Here is a 26615-nt window from a genome sequence, read left to right as displayed (position 1 = left end):
ATAAGTGAATGAGCCTGATTTGTATATTCTTGTTACGTGTTCCCTCTTTGCTCCCCCACAGCCTCCACAGTTAAAAGACCTATTCAGTAATAGGTACTGATCAAAGCAGCCAACAGAGATACTGGCACATTTCTGAACTTAGAGTCTTCTGGGCTTCCTTGCATCTCCTAGAGTGTGATCCGCCCTCTCCCACCCCCTAACGACAAGTAGGATCACACAAAAGTTGGATCAATGCTTTTAATAATGCAAGCAATAAACTAACCTGTGGTACTTTTTCATTGTTGCAACTGGTTTTACAGCCTGTTCGGCAGATGAGTATAAGCCAACAGTGACCATTAACCACCAGTCATGGAGGATCCAGGAAAGGACCAACGGCCATGTTCTGGACTTCTGAAATGGAAATGGTTAGAGTGGGAAGGACCGCAAGGTCACTTAATCTAAACTCTTAATTCAGAAGTCATTCCATCTCACTGTTTAAACACTTGTGGTGACAAAAGAAGTCCTTATCTCACAAGGTAGCGTGTGTGTGCGCGCGTGTGTGTGTTTTGGGTGGAGGGTGACAAAAAAGTCCGTATCTCACAAGGTAGCCGGTGTGTGTGAAGGGTGGAGGGTTTAGAGCCTGCAAAAACCTAGAGTAAGTCTAATGCCTCCTCATCAAATGCTATAGGAAATAACACTCCTATTTCTTCTTTTGATTCAGAGCCAGTGTGAACGCTGCTCCCTTTCCCCTTACTGGACGTGGTTTCCAGACTATTGATGGAACCTAGGTCACCTCTTCATCTGCTGGTTTGCAAATTTATGTATTTAAACACCTTGCTTTGCTCCATAAAGAATCTGAAACAGCCTGGCATCTCCCTTAAAAAACAGTATCCATAAAGGTTGGTTAAGTTCCTCAAATCCAAACACAGTAAGCAACTCAAATGTAAAAATAACTATGATACGGTATGTCTTTCTTAAAAGAAATATAGAAATAAATATATAATACAAATCACTTGTAGGGAATCATTAACAGAATGACTTATGCCCTGACCAGTTTAGCTCAGCAGTTAGAGCATCGGCCTGCGGTTTGGAGAGACCCGGGTTCGGTTCCTGCTAAGGGCATGTACCTAGGTTGCAGTTTGTCCCCAGCCCTGGTTGGGTTGTGCAGGTGGCAGCTACTCGATGTGTCCCTTTCACACTGATGTTTCTCTCTCTCTCTCTCTCTCTCTTCCTCTCTCTCCCTCCCACTCTATCTGAACAAAAAAATGAAAAAAATGTCCTCGGGTGAGGATTTAAAAAAAAAAAAGAGAGAATGACTTATCACCAGCCATTTCTCATCCTCTCTTCTCTTAACAGAAGCAAAAAGTATTTTTTATGTAAGTAAAAAATTGCCTTTGACACCATTAGAAGCCACTAACCAGCTTTCTTTTAATCTAACACAATCACCCCCACAACCAAAGCACAAACACTATACCACAGAATACTACAGAGCCACTACAAAAAGTACACTGATAAGGATGACCTCCAAGACATGCACAGAAAACAGCCAAGTGCAAGAGAGTCTATTAATGATATGTTACCATTTCGGCTTGGAATACATACATACAAGTTTGTATATGTATGTGTGTACGTATCTATAAAGATAGACTGATGGTGTGTAAGCAGAAAACGGCTGTGGCAGATGTAAGAAACTGGTAACATGGGTTGTCTCAGCAGAGGAAAACTGGCGGTCTCCGGAACAAGAATTGAAGAAGTAAATTTGTACTGTGTTTTGGTAGTATGTTCTATACGTGTGTTAACCTTACAAAATGTAATGTTTTTAAAAAGTAGTAGTTTTGGGCCCTGGCCGGTTTGGCTCAGCGGTTAGAGCGTCGGCCTGCGGTCCTGAGAGGCCCGGGTTCGGTTCCCGCTAAGGGCGCGTGCCTCGGTTGCAGTTTGTCCCCGGCCCTGGTTGGTCGTGCGGGTGGCAGCCACTCGATGTGTCCCTTTCACGTCGATGTTTCTCTCTCTCTCTCTGTTCCTCTCTCTCCCTCCCGCTCTACCTGAACAAAAAAAATGGAAAAATGTCCTCGGGTGAGGATTGAAAAAAAAAAAAAAAAAAGTAGTAGTTTTGGTGGAAGGATGGGAGAGTGGAGTCTAGATAAGAGGAACTTTGGCTTTGATGAGCAGAGTGAAAAAGTCATCTCCTTCCATTGTTTTTCCTAAACAAGCCCTTTCACCCTGAAATGCTTCTCAACAACAGAGGGGGGAGGGGGAATCCCTCTACATCTCACGAAAGACACCCCACTCATCACACTCCAGGGATATTTCTGCATGTATGGCTTAATTTCATTAAATGCTAATTATTCTCAAATACAAATCTGGACATTCCTTTTTGCAAAATATACAACTACAGAGATCCTACTATTCCTATTATACCCAGGTCAAGTGAAAAGTACTCTTCCAAGATGAAATGACACCATCAAAAGTCACACCCTTGGCTTTCTTTTCATTTAAAATGGTCACACCAACTGCCAAAATGGAAGAAATCTGACAATGATAACATGTACTACCTTACTAATAAATGTCCAAATTCTCAGCTTTAAAGAGAATAAAAGACATGTTATGCTAAATTTAATTAGACATTTAATAAGTGAAGTATCCCAAGTTAACAAGGCAAATCGATCCTTTCAGTTCTGGCTGCAGTTTATTTAAAGACTTTACAATTTTACTACTTAAGAGCAAGTCCTATGGAGGTGTTATCTCACCATTTATATTTTCACAACACTTATGATATTGCTATCACACTCTTAAAATAAATGAAAAGTCCATGCCACATTTCAGACCAATATAATGCTACAGACTCTATTTTTATTTCTGGAAATAAACACTAAAACAATTCGGTATTGCTCACTTTACTCTTACAATGTTGAATATTAAAAATAAAATAAAACTAAAATTTTTTTAGAAGTCCCAGGTACACTTACTTGAAAAACAGAGGTTTTAATCACTTGATTTTAAAATTAAACACTAGAAAATATATCATTATAAAATTCTGACAATAGCATTTTATGACAAAATTATTATGTTTTTAATTTTCTATTGAATTGTGATTTATTAGCTCGCTACTTTAAAGATTAGTCTGTGTATAGAATGAATTTAGTGGTGCACATAATGAGACAAAGAAGGTAGAAGGATGAACATGAAAACATTATTTTACATTGTAGTGCATAAGCTATTTGATAATTCCAACATAGTACAAAAGAAAGCTTCTCTCTAGATTGATCATGGTTCAGTTAACATCACTGAATATCTAATACCTCCAACTCAATTAATTCTCACTTGATTAAGATCAGACTGATATTCAAACTAAATCATCTCTCCAGTCAAGTAGAAATCAATATTTCTGATTTTACTTTTAAATTACAATAGAAAATAAAATGCACACGTCTTCAATATGCCAAGAGTAGCTTTTCCATTCTAGTGTACCATGGCATGGATAACACAGTTGATTAAAGAATTATTCTAATTTGAGCACCAATATGTAGCAGAATCTGATTAATTTGAACACAGAGATGGAATAAAGTAATTAAATATATCTTATACAGGGCAAATAGAAAATTGACATAAAATAAACTTGACTTCTTTAATACAAACCTCACTATTTATCGGCTCAACTAGTTAGGAATATGGTTTTATTGAAGATTGGTTACTCTCAGAGAAGAGTCTGGTTTCAGGCATAGCTATTTGTAAGGTGGGCAGAAAAGCATTCACATCATGCTCGCCCACCACTCCACCTCCAGGAAGCAAGCACATACCTAAAACAATCAAATTATTTTTTATAGACTTTTCCAGAAAAAGCAGAAGATACTGAGCCATCCTTGTTGAGCAGGGTAAAACTTACTGAATCCTAAAATAACAAAATGCTTACATATTTGTGACTCTCACTACGAAAGAGAATATAAAATAGCCCCCCCCCCTTTCATTCCTTAATGCCCTTCAAACTTCAGATGAAGAAGAAGAGTAAAACTAAATTATTGGTAGGATTAATCAAATAGCAAGTATTGTTTTGCTTGTAAGCAAACTCAATAACTCAGACAAAAATGACAGAAAATTTTATACAGTATATTTAAGAAAGCAAAATCACAGCTAAGTGTATTATTAGAATTGAAAATAATATAATTTAGAGTACTTAGTGTCAAACAGCATTATATATATTATATAAATATAATAATAAAATACTTTATAAAGATATAATTTATATATGAAATATATATTTATTATATATTATTTTTAAAACAAAGTAGTAACCTACTTTGTACTAAATAATTCCTAGGTGTTACTTACCTTAGATGTGTCTTTTCTGGTGCCTTGAATATACCACTTTATAGGAAAGAATATGAGATACTAAGAATTATGCAATTTAACCTGGAAGTAGAGATTTCCAAAATTTATATCCTATGAGAAACTGCCTAGAAGATAGTGAGAAACTATACCTAAGGTCATGAAAATCAAAATTTTTAAGAGCCCTGGCCAGTTTGGCTTAGAGGTTAGAGTGTCAGCCCGCGGACCAGAGAGACCCAGGTTTGGTTCCCGCTAAGAGCACGTATTGTCCCTGGCCCAGGTTGGGGTTATGTGGGTGGCAACCAGTCAATGTGTCTCTCTCATCCATGTTTCTCTGTCTCTCTTCCCCCTGCTCTGTCTAAAGATAAATGCAAAAATGTCCTCAGGTGAGGATAAAAAAATTTTTTTTGTTAAGATATGATACTCTATGGGGGCTGGGTGGAGGTGGGCAGAGGAGGGGAAATGGGGACATCTGTAATAGTGTCAACAATACATATAAAGCAAAAAGCCCTGGCCGATGTGGCTCAGTTGGTTGGAGCATTGTCTTATACTCCAAAAGATGGCCAGTTCAATTTAAGGTCAGGGCACATGCCCAGGTCGTGGGTTTGAACCCCAGTTAAATCAATGTTTCTCTCTCACATTGATGTTTCTCTTTGTCTCTAAAATAATTTTTTACAAAATTAATTTAAAAATAATAAAGTAAAAGATATGATACTCTCCAAAGACTTGTAATATCTGAGTCTGTGACCACCTATGCCACTTGGAGGGTGGGCCATTTATATACATGAGCCATAAAACAATATTCTTTACTTTCATGAAAGATTCCACCCCATTTTTCTTGAATCACAGATATCTCAGTTTGATTTTCTTACTTATGACTGAAGCGTATGTTTGGCAATAATTTCTCTTAATATATACATTATAAAGGATAGGGCAAAAGTAGGTTTATAGTTATGAGTATGTGAAACACAGAGTTTATTCTTGTATTATGATTTATTAATTACTGTATTATTTTCCATATGAACAACTTTAAACCTACTTTAGCCTCACCCTGTATATTTATGTTTATATATTATGAAATACATATTTCTCTAATATATACATTATATATTTGTATATTATGTTTATATCATATAATATATATTATATATATGTCTCTAATAGATACATTATTATATACTTATTACATGTATATAACCATATATAAAAATAATGGTGAACCACAAAAACTAACAACCGGTGCACATGCCCCATGTTTAAAGGTGCAGCTGATACTTTATTCCAGATAATTGTTTGCCTTGCAGAAATGCATTTATATTTTTTATGTAAAACGTTGTCATTTAAAATAGTTTAGCTAACTTTCTTTTCTAAGACACCGCACAGAGGAAAAACAAAATATGTCTGCATAATGGCTCCGAGCCGAAGGCTGATGCTGTGTCATCAGTGAAAGGCTTTCTTGAACACTTCAGCTCTAACATAATTACGCACATATGATTATTCCATCAAAAATACTATCACTCACTTGTCAGCTACTAAAGCAGAAGACTCATAATAATTCTAAACAGCACCATAGCCATACAAGCAGAGAAATTAAATGCAGAAGGTCCCAGCCCCAACTCCCCGATCTAATTCCACAGGCCTCCTACTTTCCAGAGACTGGGAGGCCGTGTCAGTCATGATGGATGCTGGACGTCTACTTCCTTTCAGGAACCTAAAATAGTGAATCAAATGGATCCTTAACTAAAAGTTTAGATTTCCTTCGAGCCCACACTGAATGTACTATGTATTAGTTGCTAAACCTCTCTAAACATACGCTCCGAGGAGCACATGAGGTAAGAAGAATGCTTTGTTTGAATGGATGCTACTTGATAAAATAAAGGGGTTTCTTTTCCTCCTCTATTAAATTACCAGGCATTTAGTAAGCTAACAGATCATTTGCCTGCTGCCCTCAGAGGTCTCCAATGGAGCAGCAAAGCAATGACACACTTAACGTTAAACAATACAAAATAAAAGAGCAATTATGGGAGCCCTAGCCGGGTTGCTCAGTTGGTTAGAACAGCATCCCGTACACCAAAAGGTGGCAGGTTCCAGCCCAGTGGGGCGAGTACAGGAGGCAACAGATCAATACTTCTCTAGATGTTTTCCTGTCTCTCTCCCCCCTCCCTCCCTTCCATCCTCTCTCTCTAAAAATCAATAAAACATGTCCTAGGGTGAGGAGTTTAAAAAAAAACAGCAATTATGAGAAATGACAACAAATATCATATGGACATGGCAGTAAAAGACCGGTTGCCTAAGGAGGGTACATGCAATGACTGAAGTAAGAGACTGAAGCGGGAAGGGCCCACCCAGGCCACTAGAAAGGCAGCACAAACCTGACGGGCTCTTCCAGCATCTGCAAAGATGGGTGAAAGAACGCCAAGACATGTAAAGCAACAGTCTTTGTCTTCTTTCCTCTACTAAATAGTCTACTAATCAACCTGTGAGTACAATGATAAAATAATTATGCTAAATATTTCTAATAATTTTGCATGGTCAGAATGCAATATAATAGCTGTTAATTATATACATTGATAAAGCATTATGGCAAAATCGAACAGGTCAGTAATATGGGGCTTGGTCTTAAGCTACTTACAAGACATTGCTAAATAAGAATTTCACTTTTAGTCTATATTTTAGTGCTCTTTCATTAAAATAGCAAAAAAAATAGTTAAAATATAAAATATTTAAAATACAAAAACATTTAAAAAGGGTTTTAAAATTTTCTGTTGTTAAGAACTGAAGAAAATGGCTGTCACAGTCTTATTTGTTAGATTCCACAAAGAATATTTTTAATTTTAAAACAGAATGTCAACAGGATTGATTGAAATAAAGAGAAATAAATTAATGCTAAATAATTACTAAGGAAGTTTTGTTTATAGAATGAATAATTCAGTGTTTTACAAAGTAAATTCAAACAGCAGCTGCTTTGCTGACTTTAAGCTAAAAACAGCTTTCATGAAATGTACAAACTTTAAAACTAAAGAATCATCATATTTTTTATCAAATAGAATTTATTTCCTAGGTCTCCTGATATTAGTATAAAATAGTATATGGATACAATAATAATCAAGCAACCTTTTAAAGGAGTCACACCACTACGTCTTTCATGGGAGCTATCTGTCACTTTCTGGTTAATTGAATATATGCATAATTCCTGGCCTGTTAAGTCTTAACAGCTGAGGGGAGAGATGAATTAAGATTTCTAACAATCTGTTCCCAACCCACTTGATCCTGGGTATTATTCAGATCTCAAAACGGATCTTATGGCTGACTCTTAACTCCACTGCAGTTCCATTTCTGTCTCCTACTTACTTGCTCCCATATATCAGGAAGGAGCTCTTCCTCCATCAGTAAGAAATGAGCCCAAATTTAAAAACACAAGCACACTGGAGAGAAATTGTACATATTACAAATTAAGTTCATTTTATTAACCAAGTGATCCACAGTTTTTGAAAGAATCAGTTTCAAATAATAGCAGGGAATAGATACAGAAACTTCAAAAATAAACATTGTAAGTACTCTCAAATTAAATCTGAAATTCAAATAAAACACTTCCAAACAACCACATTAAAGAAAGAGAAAAATTGGTTCTATTTATATTTAAAAATTTTGTGGTTTATCCATTGTCTAATGTAAACTGCAGTCTGCAACTCTTTCATGGACCATGAAAATTTAGATGGAAAACACCTGTTATGTTTTTTTAAAATATGTTTTTATCGACAGGCTGGTGTGGCCGAGTGGTTGAGCATCAACCCATGTACCAAGAGGTCACTGGTTCAATTCTAGTCAGGGCAAATGTTGAGGTTGTGGGCCCAATCCCCAGTGGGGGGTGTGCAGGAGGCAACCGATGAATGTTTCTCTCTCATCAGTGTTTCCTTATTCTCTCTCTAAAACCTTAAATAAATACATATAAAAATAAATAAATGTTTTTATTGATTTCTTTAGAGAGAGAGGGAGGGAAAGAAATATGAAAACATCAATGTGAGAGAGAAATTGGTTGCCTCCAGCATGCCCCCCCCCCACTAGGGATCGAGCCTGCAACCTGGGCATGTGCACTGACCAGGAATCAAACCAGGACCTCTCAGTCCATGGGATGATGCTCAATCCACTGAGCCACATCAGCTGGGCTGAAAACACCTATGTTTAAAAATGAACGAGAGCCCTGGCCAGTTTGGCTCAGCGGTTAGAGCATTGGCCTGCGGTCTGGAGAGACCTGGGTTCGGTTCCCGCTAAGGGCATGTACCTCGGTTGCAGTTTGTCCCCGGCCCTGGTTGGTCGTGCGGGTGGCAGCCACTCGATGTGTCCCTTCACGTCGATGTTTCTCTCTCTCTCTTCCTCTCTCTCCCTCCCACTCTATCTGAACAAAAAATGGAAAAATGTCCTCGGGTGAGGATAAAAAAAAAGAAGAAATATGAAAACATCAATGTGAGAGAGAAATCGGTTGCCTCCTACATGCCCCCCCACTAGGGATCGAGCCTGCAACCTGGGCATGTGCCCTGACCAGAAATCAAACCAGGACCTCTCAGTCCATGGGATGATGCTCAATCCACTGAGCTACATCAGCTGGGTTGAAAACACCTATTTTTAAAAATGAACAAGAATAGGAAATATCAAAATTACACTGTACATTTCATCTATGAAATGCATACATACAAATAAAAATGTTTATGTGTATATACACTGGGTTTTACTTTAAAATATTTCTTACCATAGGCCAATTGAAAAAAAAATTTAAAAGCCACTGGCCTAGTGCATGCTAATTCTTCCCCTCAACAACAGTAGAAAAACAATCCTAACAACATATTTCTAATTCATTCTTTTGAGAAATAATTGCTAAATATTTCTATTCCTGTTCTAGGTACTTAGAATAAATGAGTAAAACAAATCCCGGGTCTCTGCCCTTGTGAAGCTTATTTAAAAGGAAAAGACAGACAAGAAACGCTACTGTACAGTATGCTAGAATGTGGTAAGAGTTACAGGAAAAAGGAGGTAAAGGTTAGAGGGGTTATGGGAGGGTGAAGATACTCGGTTACATTTCACATAAGGTTGTCATGGTAGGTCCCACGGAGGAGGATTTGAGGGAAAATCTTGAAGTAAAATAAAACAATCAATAACATCATTTATATAGCCAATAATAGCATAATCCAAATAATTTAGTTTCTAATTCTACAAGACTGATAAAAAATATTTACAAGGAAAATGAACCTGAAGGATGAATAACTACAGACAAAACCAAATTTCCAGAACTGGATTTCTAAACACAGTAAAGGTGGTCACTCCACCAAGTACCAAAAAGAAGGCAGAGCCAATAATGCCAATTAAGTCTCTCTTGTGGGAATCAAACAGGGCTTAATTTTAAGATGTCACTAAACAAAAGTAAAGACTAAAGGCAAATTCAAAATTAAACTTGAAATCTTAAAGCAAAAAAAATGAGCTCAGATTAAAATGAATCCATTGAAAAAACGCTATTCACTAAGTGTATTTCTAGGACAACAAAGTGTGCAAACTGCATCCACCTCCTTCTAAAGTCTATAGATTCTTTTTTTTTTCTTAAAAGTCAGTAACATAAACTAAGCATCTCTTCATCTTCCACCTGGGTAACGAAAGAATGAAGAAATCAGTTTGGTTAACTAGCCCAACCCTCATTTCTTCATTTCAGATATAACTAGTTTCCTGAGTGACAGGAAACAGGAGTACTGGCTGATGTTTTGGAAGGACAAATCCAAAAGTTACCCTGTTGGCATGTATTAAGAACCTAAGTCCTTTGAACTCAGTAAACACAAACATATCTCCTAACGAGAAGATGGGGGGGAGGGGGGGAGGGTGATGAAAGAATACCATGTTAAAATAATATTTTTAATTCATAAAAATGATTGAAATAGCATGAGCAAATTTAGGATTTCTGGCATTATTACTTTATGTTGACTTTAACTTAGTTTCCATTAGTTTTTTTTTATTAATCCTCACCCAAGGACACTTTTTTGCATCCATCTTCAGATAGAGCGGGAGGAAGAAAGAGAGAGACATCAATGTGAGAGAGACACATCGAGTGGATGCCACTCACACGACCCCAACCAGGGCCGGGGACAAACTGCAACCGAGGTACGTGCCCTCAGCAGGAACCCCGACTCTCCGGTTTGCAGGCCCACACTCTAACCGCTGAGCCAAACCCGCCAGGGCTCCATTAGCTTTTTCTTATTTTTTATCCTCACCCGAGGACATTCTCTCCATTTTTTGTTCAGATAATGGGAGGGAGAGAGAGGAAGAGAGAGAGAAACATCTATGTGAAAGGGACACAATGAGTGGCTGTCACCCACAAGACCCAACCAGGGCCGGGGACAAACTGCAACCGAGGTACGTGCCCTTAGCGGGAACCGAACCCGGGTCTCTCTGGACCACAGGCCGACGCTCTAACTGCTGAGCCAAACCGGCCAGGGCTCCATTACCTTTTTAACTTGCAATTAGAGTTTTACTTTTTAAAAATGAAATACAAGCAGTTTAGTAGTTAACTTCTGGTACTAACTAATATCCATGTAGCTATATAAATTGTTCAATTTACTTATTTTGTAAAATCCTATGAAAAAATTCTCCCAAATCCATCTGATATCTGAAATGCATAATAAAAGTTTACTTGTCCTGCCCCGGGTGATTTGGCTCAGCGGTTACAGCGTCAGCCTGCGGTCCAGAGGGACCTGGGTTCAGTTCCTACTAAGAGCACATACCTCGGTTGCGGTTTGTCCCTGGCCATGGATGGGTTGTGCAGGTGGCAGCCACCTGATGTGTCCCTTTCACGTCAATGTTTCTCTCTCTCTCTCTCCCTTCTACTCTATCTGAACAAAAATGGAAAAATGTCCTCAGGTGAGGATAAAAAAAAGTTTACTTGTCCTATAGTGTAGAAGAGCGGAACTTATTTCATCTGACAAAAGAAAAGTACTATACCCAAATTTTGCTATTTAACTCCATAATTTGCAACTTTAGAAGAGCTATTCTGTAAGAAAATAAAGCAATTGAAGAAATTTTGCACACTAATGGGGAAAAAAGCATATTTCTGTTTTGCAGCCAAAATAATTAAGGTTCTCATATTAGCAATGCCAGTTCTGTAATTTTTTCTTCTTTTTTTCCTTTATTGATGTTAGAAAGAGAGGACAGGAGAGGGAGAGAGAGAGAAACACCGATGAGCGAGAACATCAATCAGCCACCTCCTACATGCCTCCCACTGAGAACAGGGCCCATAACCTGGGCATGTGCCCTGACTGGGAATTGAACCGGCGACCTCTTGTTGCATGAATCGATACTTAACCACTGAACCACACCAGGCAGGCCAGTTTAGTAACATTTTTTATAAAATTCATTTATGTAATTGCCCCACAGCTTGTACTGACAGGTATTATTAATGAGCATATCCTGCCCTGGCTGATTTTGCTCAGTGGTTAGAGCAAAATCCGAAGAGTTGACCGAAGAGTTGCGGGTTCAGTTCCAGTCAAGGGCATGTACCTCAGTTGCTGTTCATTCCTGGCCCTGGTCAGGGTCATGTGGGAGGCAATCTATCGATGATGTGTCACACCAATGTTTCTCGCTCTCTCCCTCCCTGTCTTCTACTCTATATGAAGATAAATGAAAAAATATCCTCAGGTGAGGATTTAAAAAACTAAAAATGGGCATATCCTGTGATAGCACTTTCTATATAACTGGACATTAATATTTTAAAGGCCTTGTTAAAAAATCATTACTTCATATTTATTTAACCCAACTAAAATTAAGTCCTCAAAAAATAACAATATTCTCTTCCCTTATTTGAACTCCATGCAATTCAAATTTAATCATACACCTAAAATATAAAAGGTCTTAGGAAGAAAACACAGGTTTTACAGGACTAATAGGTTTTCGTAACCCTGTTGTATAATGCCTTACATTAGAAACTGCAAAGCGAATCTTTGTCAAAAGCTGGACATCTTGGTATTTACCTCAAACTTAATGTGTCCAGGTTCAGTGATTCTTGAAAATCAGTTGAAATCAAACTTCTGACGGCATCATCTCTTCAAATCCTAAGTCCTTCTAATGTTTTCTTTGATGCTTCCCATTCTCAGTCCCCTCCTCCAACACAAGCCCTCTATTTGTAGCTTAATTCAGTAAAAAGCTTCCCACTTCTCTAATATCACCCACCTTGGACCATATGAGGATCACCGTTTTTATAGCTCACGTCACCAGAGACATGAGGAAGAAACAGAACTGGACGAGATTAACAGGATGCAAAAATAATTAAACTACTGCATTCACCTTCCCACAAAATTCCTATTTCTATTAGAGACTTATTGGAAATCACTGAAGGCATAATCAGCCATATACAGGTATAAGAAAAGGTTGATTTGGGATTAAAAATAATCTCAATAATATTGACAACCAGAGCAAAAATTAAAAAAAAAAACATTTTTTAAAGAATAAATTTCTCAGAAGTAAACGCAATCCCCCGCAGTCTGGTTTAAAAAAAAAAACTTTCAAATTTTAGAGAAGAATGACAGATAAACTCAACGTAATCCAACGATATGAAACATGACAAAATGCCTAAACCAATCTTAATATCAGTGTCCCAAGTACAACGGCAAGGAGCTCACAGAGTATCTGTGTTCTCCTCTGGAGACCACATATATAGATGGACCTTGATAAATTAGTAAGTTCCTATAGAAATGTGATCAAGAAATTCAGAGGACTAAAAACCACAATGTATATACATACCATATTATGTATTAACCATATCTGGCAGATCTACCCAGGGTATGTATGGGGAAACAGGAAATATTTCAATTTTGCCAGAAATGGCTCAAGACAGGGCAGGAAACTAGGATTAGTAAAGCAGCCTTAGGTAAAAGCCTGGAAGATGTTCAATGTCAGAGTTTAGACTTGAGTCTATAGACAGTGGGGAATGGCACGAACTAAGTTGCACACTGCAGAAAGTTTCATTCAGCAACACTTAAGGTAAAGTTAAGAAAGAAGAAGGAAAACAAATTTCCAGATTAGGGAAGCTACTCTCTAGGCTAATAAAACAATTTAGGCAACAGATATTCTGGGTAAAAACTACAGGACACTGCAAGCTCATAAACCTTTCCTCAATAAGATAAACAAACAAAAAAGTTTAACAAGAAGAAAAACAAAAAACAGCCAGCTGCCACGTGTAGTCTCATACCACAAACTTCTAAAAGCAATAGGAAAGAAAAAAAGAGATTCTGGCAATGTTCAGTATGGCAAGGCTAATAGTCCCAATTCCTTCCCCTACAACACACTGGGGAAAGAAAATGTATGTTAAAATCCTGAGAATTCCTACTCATAGCACTCTTCATTCTTGACAGAAGCAGACTGAGAGCACAAATAGTAATCCTAAAGAAAGGTAAAAAACAAAACAAAACCCCTTAGAATAAAAGCTTCTCCCCAACTTCAAAGGACATCTCATCAGAGACAGAAAAGCCACTAGGGTATGCCATTTTTTAGGACTCTACACTTAACAGAGAGGATAAGCCAAAGGTAACTCCACAGGAAAGAGGAAACGTTCTGAGGCTATTGAACAAATAACTGCATTGGCCCGTGCGCTCCTCCTGCCCAACCTTCGGGCTTCAGGAAAGTACACAGAACACACTGCAGCCCCACACTGCAGCCAGCAGGGAGGACAATCACGTCAGAAAAAGGTGGTGTGAGTGTTAAAGAGAATTCACCCACACTTTTTCAGAGATACAGCAGGGCAACTCTGAAAACACACCATAAGAAAAATTCATCTCAAATGTCACGTTATATAAGAACTTAATAAAAACGTAAATTCAAGAAAGGTGGACTTCAAGAAATAGTTGATAAAATCAAGTGAGATGAAAGAGTAGATAAAAATATAAATTGAAGACCCAAACAAATCTATAACAGTGCTAAGTAAATACATTAGAAATATATAAGAAATAGAATAGAAGAGTTAAAATATAAATAAGAGCCTTTACAAGAATGACTTAAGATAATCACAGTAAATATAGAAGAAAGTTTTTTAAAAGGTTAATGCAAACCAAGGCATGACAGGCAACTATTATGGTAGGCAACTTCTAGGATGGCCTCGAATGATCCCAGCATCCTGTATCCACACCCTGAGAGTAGGCTAAAACTAGAGATTTCCTTCTAATTCAAGAATATGGCAATGTGGATGGGATATCACTGCCATGGTTGCGTTATGAAAGATCATGATGTCTGTCTTGTTAGCAGATGTTCTCTATTGACTTCCTAGCTTTCATGTTTTGATGGAGAAAACCGCCCCATGTGGGAGAGGCTCATCTGGCAAGGAAGAGAGGGTTGCCTCTGGCCAATAGTCAGCAAGGACCTGAGACTGTCGGTACATCTCCCGGGGAAACTGAATGCTGCCAACAAGCACTGAGTGAGCTTGGAAGAAGATCCTTCCCCAGTCGAGGGTTCAGGAGAGACTGCAGACCCGGAGCCAACACCTTAAATGCAGCCTTGTGAGACACTGAAGCAGAGGACCCAGCTACCTCATGTTGGATTCCTGACTCACCGAAATGGTGAGATGATATACGTGTGTTGTTTTTAGCCACTAAGTTATGTAGCAAATAACATCAAGTGTTAATCCCATTTAAAAGTTCCAAGGATGAGTGGTATCTCTAAGGTAGAGAATTCAAAAAAGAAAAAGAAAAAAATATCTTAAATGACAATTTAAGAAAGGTTTTCTGACATAAAGAACTGAATCTGCAAAGCAAAAGGACACTGTATGTTTCAGCAAAAAACTGAGACAGAACAAGCAACACCCAAGATATATCCTAGTTAAGTTACCAAACTCAAGGATAAAGAAAGACTTTTTTCTAGTATCTAAGCAGAAAAATCAAATCACGTATGGCAGAGTGGTTGCAAGGCGGGCAGGAATGAAAATCAGGTTGGTCTCAGACATCCCAGAGCAACAATCAATGTCATAAAAAATAATAACACATATGTACCAACTTCTGAGGAAAATAAAATATGACCTGACAATTTTATACCCACCCTATGTATCATACACGTATAAGGCAACAAGCAGTCATTTCCAAACATGATGATATCTAGGATTCTAGACCCCAAAGACTCTTCTTAAATAAACTATTTGACAATCAATCTAGCCAATCAAGCAATGGATCATAAGAAGAGAAGATAGAAAAAGAAATAAGAAGAGAAGATAGAAAAAGCAATGAATTTATGGTGATAGAAAAATTATAGGAGTTTTAGAAATTTTGACAATGTAAAAATATAACTTACAAAACTGGGACCTTAAAGACAAGATGTAGCCCTGACCGGTTTGGCTCAGCAGTTAGAGCACCAGCCTGCGGACCGGAGACCCAGGTTCGGCTCCCGCTAAGGGCACGTACCTTGGTTGCAGTTTGTCCCTGGCCCTGATTGGGGTCGTGTGGGTGTCAACTACTCAAAGTGTCCCTCTCACATGGATGTTTCTCTCTTCTTCCCTCTGTCCCTCTCACTCTATCTGAAGATAAGTGCAAAAATGTCCTCGGGTGAAGATAAAAAAAAGACAGGATATGGAGAAAGAATAATACTTTCAAAGCAGAGATTCAATCAGTACTGTCCAAAATTAGAATCTAAACAATATGTTCCTTATATAAATTTAGGATTTTTATTAAAAGAATGTTTTCCATAAACCTAACACTAAAATTCAGGGAGAAGTAAATGAAGAAGTAAATGCAGTCGAGAGGTCACATATTATTGGAAAGATTACTGAACTGGAACTTGTTAACTGCAAAGGTTCCATTTAATGCTAAGTTTCTAAGATCACATAATTTCCCCTAAATAAAAAATCTTTGCTATAAGGAAATCCCTGCTTTCCACTGTATCAAGTATAGACTTCTTTATGTGGCTTTCAAGGAGTACCAAAATATGACCCTAAACAGCAACTAGTCTTATCTAATTAGGCTAATCTGCTCACTGTCCCCAAATATGTTTATTCAGCTTTCATGTTTAAACTCCTACTTGAGATATCTTCTAAATAAACAGGCAATTTGGACGCTACAAATTTAAAGCCTATTTCTTCCTCAATACTTATTAATAAGATATGTATGCATAACCAGTGTACACAGACAACAGTGCAGTGAAGGGAGTTGGGTGGGAGTGGGGGGAGGGGGTCAGTGGGGGGAAAAAAGAAGGGACTTCTATAATACTTTCAACAACAAAGATAATTTTTTTAAAACTATGTAAATCTAATCTAGCTAAAAAGTCCATTTGCTGCATAATATTCTTCCTAAAATCTTAGAATTTAACTAAGATGTTTTTTGAGCCTGGCAGGTGTGGTTCAGTGGTTGAGCATTGACCCAAGCACTAAGAGGTCGCTGGTTCAATTCCTAGTCAGGGCACATGCCCAGGTTGTGGGGGCATGAAGGAGGCAGCCAATCGATGTTCTCTCTCATTGATGTTTCTATCACTCTCTTCCTCTCCCTTCTTTTCTCTCTAAAATCAATAAAGAAAAAATATTTTTTTAAAAAAGATAATTCTTCGAGATTCCAAGAGCAATCACAGACCTTTCAATATAAAAACTGAACTCGAAATTTTTTATTTATTTATGTTTATCGTCATCCGAGGACATTTTTTTCCATTTTTTGCACAGACAGAGTGGGAGGGAGAGAGAGGAAGAGAGAGAGAGAGAGAAACATCGATATGAAAGGGACACATCGAGTGGCTGCCACTTGTATGACCACCAGGGCCGGGGACAAACTGCAACCGAAGTACGGGCCCTTAGCGGGAACCGAACCTGGGTCTCTCTGGACCACAGGCCGATGCTCTAACCGCTGAGCCAAACCGGCCAGGGCTAAATGGGTTTTTTTTTTACAATGGGGTAAAGATAAGTTTATTCAATGAATGTTGTTGCAAATATTGGATAGATATGTGGGGAAAAAATGAAAGTAGACCACCTTCTTACAGTGTTCAAAAGAATAAACTCAAAAGCAATTAAAAAAATTTTTTTTTAATCCTCACCCGAGGATATTTTTCCATTTTTTGTGCAGATAGAGTGGGATGAGAGAGGAAGGGAGAGAGAGAGGGAAACATCGACGTGAAGGGACACATCGAGTGGCTGCCACCCGCACAACCAACCAGGGCCGGGGACAAACTGCAACCGAAGTACGTGCCTTAGCGGGAACCGAACCCGGGTCTCTCCGGACCGCAGGCCGACGCTCTAACCGCTGAGCCAAACTGGCTAGGGCTAAAATTTTTGTTTTATTTTTTCAATTTAATTAATTTATTTTTGTTACAGATGTTTCTCCTTTTTCCCCCATTGACACCCTCCTCCCCGTCCTTGCCCGCCCCCCCAGCTAAATTAATATTGCTTTGTAAATTATATTAGTCTTAACTAAAAATAAACTTAAAATATAAAAATTAGAAAATATGTTGTATATAATTAATTATAAAAAAGATAATGAAAGAGGTCCAAATGTCATTTGAAGTATGTTCTTAAACCTTTGATATTTCATATTTTTAAAAGAAAATTTATATATACAGAGTGCTGTTTACTGATTTAATGCTAATTTTTATTTATTCCCAAAAATAACTTTATAATATAGAATCATCCACAAAAGAACTGTGAGCACATTCAGAAACTAGAAACTATAAAAATGAAATTATTTTTAAAAACTATTGTGCCAGTAAAAATCAATTTATGAAACTTCATAGATGTATCATAGAAACATATTCATCAAAATCCTATTTTAACAACACAAAACTACATCTGCAAGTAAGCAGCTAACGCTTTTCTATTTATTTTTTCTCTCAACCATGATTAAAATGTTTATATTCTTTGAATATTCCAACATACTCAGAATGCCAGGTGCAGGTCTGGATTTCTCCCTTAGTAGTGATTATAAAGTCTAAAATTATTGTTAACTGACTCCTGGAGTAAGACCTAAAACTTTGTTAATAAACGCTTAATACCTAATGTTACATTTACAATAATGAGAAAGAACTGTATTTCTACCACAAGATGGAGATAAAGTAGATGTATTTGCATATTTCTAAAATATATCTATTTTTATTAAAACATTTGATAGCACTTAGCTCAGTCAGAAATATATGCTAATCTTTAAGATAAATAGGTAAAAGGACTTCATATGTGATCAGTTTCAATTACAGTTATTTCCAAAAATATTATTTTGATAAAAGAGAAGAAACTGTTTTCATGTTTCAGTTCATTTTACAGAGGGAACTACTAGAATTAAGATTTTTGTTTTACACTTAAAAAGACGATGCATGCCTCTGTACCGGTGCTGTCCAACAGTACTTTCTGCAGTGATGGAAATGGTCAATGTCTGCATTATCCAATATTGTAGCCGTAGACCACATGTAGCTATCCAGCATTTGAAATGTAGCCAGTGCTACTGAGAAACATTAAGTGACTAATATGCCTAAGTGACTACTACACAGGTCAGTACAAATTTATATAATAGCCAATTTAATATTTTAATATACATCAAAATCCAATAGGGGTTTTCAGAAGTTAAAATAATTAATAGATAAAACCCGAACTTTAAAAATAAGATAATTAGCCCAGCCGGTGTGGCTCAGTGGTTGAGCATTGACCCATGCACTGAGAGGTCGCTGGTTCGATTCCCGGTCAGGGCATATGCCCAGGTTGTGGGCCAAACCTCCAGTGGGGGGCATGCAGGAGGCAGCCAATCGATGTTCTCTCTCATCGATGTTTCTATCTCTTTCCTTCTCCCTTCCTCTCTCTCTAAATTCAATAAAGAAAAAAAATCAAAATAAATAAATAAAAATAAGATAATTACAAATGGATGATAAAAAAATATATAGGTTCTGACAATTTTAAGAGGTTTTTCCATAACAATGAGAAAATAAATGGAAAAGTTCAATATAATTATAGAGGTAAAAAAACATAATAAAGTAAAATAAATAAAGCATCCTTCAGAGGGAATAAAAGAGCATTATTAAAATACAGACACAAATCACACAAATCTTTTAAAAATAGTATCAAATAAACAGGTAAATTTTCATATTTGATACTGAAATGTGCTCAAATATTCAAAACATTTAAATATTTGCACACAAAATAAACTCCATATTTACCATTTACTAAAGTCTAAGTTTAAAGTTTTTGATAAGAAAAAGAAACTGTTCCCTCTTACCAAACAGTAAGAGTCTAATGCTACAATTACAAAGTAGGGCACTTTAGCCCAGACACAGATTCCAACAGGAATCACCTGGATCTCAAGCAATGCAAAGCTGGGTACCATTCAGGCTAGAGAGCCACCAGCTGATGTGTTTCAAACTAGAAGTATTCTCACCAATCCAGACAAAGAAGCCAATCAAAGGTGCGCTAAAACCAAAAGAAAAAAATGCATGATCACATCCTGAAAGCAACAAGATTCATGATTAAAATTACATCACTAAGATCTGCACTGAGTTTTGGCAGAAGAGGGAAGGGAGCTGACATAAAAGGACTGTACAGAGATGACACTGAGGAGACAAGAGTGCTAGAAAAGAATCTGTAGATTGGTCACCAAGTAATTCTTGAAAATATGTTAATGGTTTGATTATTCTGGCACAGGTGCTCTGACTTGAAAAACAAACCCCAAACCCCAAAAAGGATGTTTAATTAACCTGTGCATAGGTGGCAAAAGTGGAATGTTCTCATTTGCAATAAATAGTCAAAAACAGCTTGCTATTGGCAAGTCTCACTCTAACAGAAAATGAAAAATAGAGCTCCTCTATTCAGCAGATCTACCCCTCCCAGAAAAGATCTCATTAAATTACCTCTACATGTGCTGTGTTAAAACTGAACCCCTAGAGGGCAACTGAGCTTCAATTTTCACTTCATAATATACTTCAGTTCCTAACCAGTTTATAGATGCCATGACTTACTTCCTCAGACCTTGCAACTTTTCCTTCAAAACAAAAGGGAAATAAATGAAAAGAAGAAAGTTGAGATATTCTACCCACTAATAAAAAAGTATCATTATGGAATGTAGTCTTTAACAATGATAATTCAAAGATCAAAGATATCCTACAGGCATATTCCTGAATAACACATAAAATAAATGAATATTTGAATATTAACACTCTCAGTGAGACCATGTAGCAGATAGGAAAGACATACTTAATGAGTCTATTTAATATAAATGCTTTGCATAACTTTACATTTATTAAATGACATGTTAAAATGTACAGGGCAAAAAGGTGAAGAAGCTGATCTCAATAACAATTAACCCTATATAAACTACCCAACATAACTTACTATAAGAAAACCAATATTCTTTCAAGGTCAAAAACATGAAAAGGTTTCCTGATTGTCCATCTAAGGTAACTCTAAATCATGAAGTAGAAATGCTGATATTCAATTAGGCCCACTCAAAATACTGAAGTAGCAAAAACAAAGTTATTATATCAATGTTAGCTAGGCCACTAGCCTATACAACTCAACAAAGGCATATTTAAATCAGCATTTCTTAGTGAAACTCAAAAAGTGAGTATACACAAGCCTAATGTGTATACACCACTAGAGCAGCACAATAGAATAAGCTGAGAATTTACCTGGATGATATACAAGATTGTAATAATAAATTAAATTTGATAACTCATGTGGTTTTCTTTTTATCTAAATAAGATTTCTAAAGGATCAACTCTCATATTTGTATATATATACTCTGTAATATGTACTCGCTAACTGGAACAAAATTTTAACTCAACTCATAAACAGTTTTTGCGTATCACCAAGTGGCTCTTATCTACTGTGCTCAGCGCCAGAACCACCACCTTGGTGGGGGTGAGCAGAGAATACATGCACATGCTGGTTAAAGACTTTTCTCCACATCATAGTAATTTTCTTCACTAAACGTGTAAACTAATTATTCACATTACATCCTGTGGACTCAGGGATCTATAACAATCACAAACCAACCTCTGTTCCTTTAGATTAGAATCTACACATGAAACCTGACAAACCAAAGCATGCGATGATGGAACACAGAAGAAAAAGGCTACTGAGGAGGGTGAAGCTGTGTGCCACCGGGATGCCAATGTTCAGAACAGGAGAAGGGAAAGGAAGTAGTCATATAATTTACAGGGGAAGAAAAGAGGTCAAGGTTTAAGACTTTAAGAGCATACTTAGGTTCATTATTTCTTGAGAGTTTGCTAAGAATCTTTGGCCCAGTGGAAAGAAACTTGAAGGCTGACATCAATAATTGGGGCTCAACTTCCAAGGTAAAAGTAAGAAAAATAAAGTTTCAAGAAATAGAAAACACATAAAAACTAAGAATAGCAACAACAACAAAACAACCAAAAACGTATAGTTTATACGAAAAAGAGTATTCCAGATAGTTAAATATGTCGCTTTAAAATACACAAAATGATTAAGTACAAACTTCAAGTTATAAAATAAATAAGTTCTGGGGATGTAATGTACAGGACAGGGACTACAGTCAATAATATAATAACTTTGTACAGTGGCAGAACCTGGTTACTAGACTTAACCACAGTGATCACTTCGTAAAATGTATTAAGTGTCAAATCACTATGTTGTACACCTGAAACTAATGTAATCAAGTATTGTCAGCTATACCTCAGTTAAAAAAACAAGATACACAAAATGCTCTGGGGACAGGAGTAAAATCCATATGACCTGTTACTATGAGCTGTTTTAAGGGACAATTTTGCATCTTTGGCTAACCCCTCATTTCTCAAACCGTGGACACATATTCATCAAATCACCTTGGGAGCTTATGAAAAAAACAAACAAACAAAAATAATAATGCCTTTCTTTGCGGAGAGGAGCCTGTTCATTGGTATTTGTAAAAAGATCCCCAGATAATCCTGATGCATAGCAAGGGCTGAGGACCACTGATCCAGCCTATGTGTAAGAGATGAAAATCGAATGCACTCCAATCATAATGGCAGAGTAGAGGTTCTACTATAAAAATACTATTTGAATCTCATCATCTGAATAGATCTGACCAGGGAAAATGTGGGAGAAAATGGTAATATGGAAGACAGTGCATGAAGTCTTTATCACTGAGCACTGAGTAAATAGGTCCACTTTGAAAATCATGGGGTACTAACAAAACTAAATAGTTCCTTAATAAATCAGCCATATGTAAGTTGAACATACTGGTCTCCAGAGCCAAAATAAAAGAGAAACAAATAGGTCCAATTTTTCACATTAGCCCATCAAAAAGTATGTTTAGTCAAATCTTCAATATGATCAGAAATTTAAATTTTTTAGAAGTTTAAAGTTTATGACCTAGACATAAAATAAATCTATGGGTGATATGAAAGGCAAAGAACAGGATGCAACATATCTTACATTTCAATTCATACCGGATAACTGACACAATCTAGTGTTCAGTGACTGTCTAGCACCCTTTAAAGTGAGTATCACATTTCCAAATATAGTCTTGACTCTTCTTCTAGTATAGTCTAGAGTTTATTCTGTCTATTTGAGTGATGAGAAAGGTAATCAAGGGCTATAACTGCATCAATCTGTACTGAGTTGGAAAAGAATTGCTCCTATTAACCCAATAGAGGCATCCTCCACCACAATAAAGGAAAAGTCAGAATGGAAATGAAATCACCTGAGCTCAAGGATCCACTAGGGCCAGGTCTAGAAAGACAACTAAGAGTGAGACTACATGTTTTTCAAAGGGAACTAGATTCTAATCATGTATTTGATATTAACCCATCATTTGACCTGAGGTTAATTAATTACCAAACTTCTTATATAAAGAACGTTAGAAAAGAAGATACACTCAAATTCTATGCAAGACTTGCTTCTTGCACCACCTCACTGACTAGGGAGATATGTGTGGGGCTGAACTACAGAAATACTAGGTAATGAACATATTGAAGTTCAGAAAGTCAAGAGGAAGCTAAACTTGTATGTGATTGGAAACCTTGTATAAAGTGTCCTAGTAAGGCAAATCCAGTAAGATTTTCTCAAGTTTTGCTAGTAGAGATATTTAAAGTAAGTCAAGAGGTGTAATAATATGGATTCAGAGTTAAATTTGTACTGTGTTTTTTAGTTTGGTCATCATTAGAACCGGTTTTAAGGTTTTGGTGAAGAATCAAAAGCATAAAAAATGTCAATGTAAATAGATTCTTCATTCATGCATTTGAAAGGCATGAGGACGGTATTATATTAAAATGCAGAGCAGAACTACGGGTGTTGATTTGGGGGGGGCACCCTGACACTGTACTTTCAGATTATGTAAGCAGAGGTCAACTATCATTAAATTAAGAGAATAAACAATACATTACTGTTAAGCTATTTAGCCATTCTTAGACCACAGGTTTTTCTTTAGCTTCGGGAACTTAAAATAAAATGTGAGATTTAAAAATCTGACTAACCAGTTTCTCTAGAAAAGATAGTAATACATGCCTAAGGACACCTGTAAAAATGAAAAACACTGTCAGTTAACCATGTAGAAATACTATAGTGCAGTCAATGCTCATCCTTACACAGCAGCATGACACTTTCATTAATGCCAGGGTTATGATACCACAGTCTGAGATGGGTGTCCCTTTAGCTCTGGCAAACACACAGCAACAGCACTGCCTGTCACGTTCATGAACAACAGCTTCTACTTTTTAAAAAATGCAGAAAGCTAACATTTATAAATGAAAGAAGTCGATTTGTTTTGTGTTCTGTTGCAGAATTAATCTTCTTTCAATTCTATTTGCATAAAATCTTTTCCTGGGAAGACAGAGAGGACAACAGGAAAGAGGGAGGAAGAAAGGATAGACTTCAGATGCTTCTGATTTCTTACTAGAAAACAAATCTAAACTTCTGTTTCAGGTGTTTAAGGCACTCCAAAAATCAAGACTAACTCCCAGATTTTGTGTCATTATCCCCCAAATGCACCACTGGTCTCCTAAGGTCAATATCCTGACTGCTGTAATGACAAACCATGCCCACTCTCATTTCTGTGCCTTCAATCCTGAGTCTACAGTCTGAAGCTTTTCCAGCTTCCCTACACTTACCCCAAAGCCATACTTCAAAGTTCAGTTCATTGCCATGTTCTTCATTAGGTCTCACCTGAGTAAATAAGAATTCACCGGCTTTTCTTTTTTCTAAACTAACATACAGGGATTTTATTATATATTGTTTTATAAGGTATAATTCTATTTTATGTATGCTTGGTTTGTCTCTCATCAATCAAACAACAGGTTCTCAAAATCAACTCTGCCTCTGTAACACTTCTCACAATGTTGAAATATGACAGGCATGCAATAAAAATTTAATAAGCATGCTAATCAATTCTGTAAATTAAGAGAAATATTATTTTTTAAAGTTTTAAACATTTCTGAAGAAGCAAATGTCTGGTTATCTACTCAATCTTTATATCCAATGAAAAGAAACTGGTAAATTAAAAACAAAATTCTAGAAAACTTAGAAAAAAAATTTTTTTAAACCACCAAGATCTCCAATACTAAGAAACAATTTCTGTTAACAGTTTTTCATAACTCTTCCTACATAGTATTAATCATAATTTTAATTTAAGTACTATTTAATAACTGTATCCCCACCATACTGAAGTCCATATGAACAAGGGCTGAATGTGCTTCAGTCACAGAGCAGTTCTGTACAGAGCAGTTATGTGCAGTCCTTGATACATGGTTAAGTGCTCACAAAAAATTTTATGGAATTAGTTCATTTTGGTAAACCCTGCTTGTATTTTTAACCTTTAAATTAATTAAACCAGGAATCAGGAAATTTTCCAGCAAAGAGCCATATGGTAAATATACCTATACTGTCTTTGTGGGCTACATGGTCTCTGTTGCAACTACACTGTAGCAAGAAAAAGCCACGGGCGATACGTAAGTAAAGGGTATGGCTGTGCTCCAATAAAATAGAAACAGGCAGCGGGCAAGATACAATCATCAAGTTGTAGAATGCCAACCCCTCAGTGAGAAGAACAACTAGTCTCTCATATCAATAATACATTTATTATTATGGCAAATGTGTGTATATCACCATTTCCTATACCAGCGATTTTCAACTATGTTCATCTCATGGCACACATAAACTATTTACTAAAATTCTGTAGCACAACAAAAAAATGTATTTTTTGCCGATCTGACAAAAATATGGGTATAATTTTTATTCATTCACACTGAACAGCTATTGTTGTGTTGGCTGTTGTCATTTTTTTATTTGACAATCTAAGGGAAAACAGGTCAGTGCCCCTAAGTAGTCAGGTATTGTTTTAAAAATTCTTGTGGCCCACCCATGTGCCATGGCACACCAGTTAACAATCACTGTCCTATACCATAATTTTATAACTAATCAAGCTCTGTTGACATCTAAGTTTTTGGCAATATTACATATTATATATAATGCTGTGCTGAACATACTAATGCATATTTTATTGCCCATCTCTGATCATTTCCTACTAGTAGAATTGCTAAGTCAAGGGTAGCACATTTATGAATTTTTGCTATTTTTAAAAAATACTCATGAACCCCTTTCATGACATTAAGCAATATATTAAGCTATATTCCCAGCCAGCAGTATAAATACCTGCTTCTCCAAAACCTGTCAACATTATATATATTATATATTTTCTTATCCTCAAATACTTCATCAAGCACATGATTAGAGTTCTATATTTGTTTACTTTTTTATTAGCTGACATTTATATACACTGAAATAAGCCTGAAATATATCACTCAATGGAACAGAAGTATAGCGTACACATATGCAGCATAAATTAACAAAATACAGAACACTGAAATCACTCCAAAGTTCCCTTAATGTCCCTTCCCAATCAATCACTGTTCCATTCCTTCCCCGACAGTGCAACCATTGTTTGGATTGGTCTAGCTTATTCTAGAACACTGTATAAAATATTGCCTGTTCCATATAATATTTTTTAAGTATGTACTCTTTCAAATATATTTTATATTTACATTTCACTCAGAATAATAGTTTTGAGCTTCACCTTTGCTACTGTGTATAACAGTAGTTTATTAAGTTTTACAGCTGAACAGTATTTCGTTGTATGGGTATACCACAATTAGCCTATTCCATCTCCTCTTGAGAGATACCTGTACTGTTTTCAATTTTGGGCTGTTATGAAAAAGCTACTGTATGTAAAAGAAGTCAGACATAAAAGAGCACGTGCTGTTTGATTCCATTAAAATTTAAAAATCAGGCAAACTAATCTCTGCAGTTTGCGGTCAAAATGGCAGTTACTTCTTGGGAGTAAGGAAAGGACAGTAATTTGGAGGGAGAACAAAGAAGGTTGGCTCCTGGTAATTTC

At 36.6% G+C, this 26615-nt stretch overlaps 1 protein-coding gene across 2 annotated transcripts in view; it reads right to left on the bottom strand.

Annotated features, from left to right (window-relative positions):
- The window catches only part of CMC1 (C-X9-C motif containing 1), a 67523-nt gene that overhangs the window by 15299 nt on the left and 25609 nt on the right, over positions 1–26615 (bottom strand). The window contains exon 4 of one of the 2 annotated variants that reach the window (XR_004960124.1): positions 19938–20246. The exons of the other annotated variant lie outside the window; for it this stretch is intronic. The gene's annotated coding sequence lies outside the window, so the exon portion shown is untranslated. Of the gene's footprint in view, positions 1–19937; positions 20247–26615 lie in introns of those variants that run through there. 2 annotated transcript variants of the gene reach the window in all.

The sequence above is a fragment of the Molossus molossus genome, unplaced genomic scaffold (genome assembly GCF_014108415.1).
Source record: "Molossus molossus isolate mMolMol1 unplaced genomic scaffold, mMolMol1.p scaffold_m16_p_18, whole genome shotgun sequence".
In the NCBI taxonomy this organism is placed as follows: Eukaryota; Metazoa; Chordata; class Mammalia; order Chiroptera; family Molossidae; genus Molossus; species Molossus molossus.
This window is presented reverse-complemented; position numbering and strand designations above follow the sequence as displayed.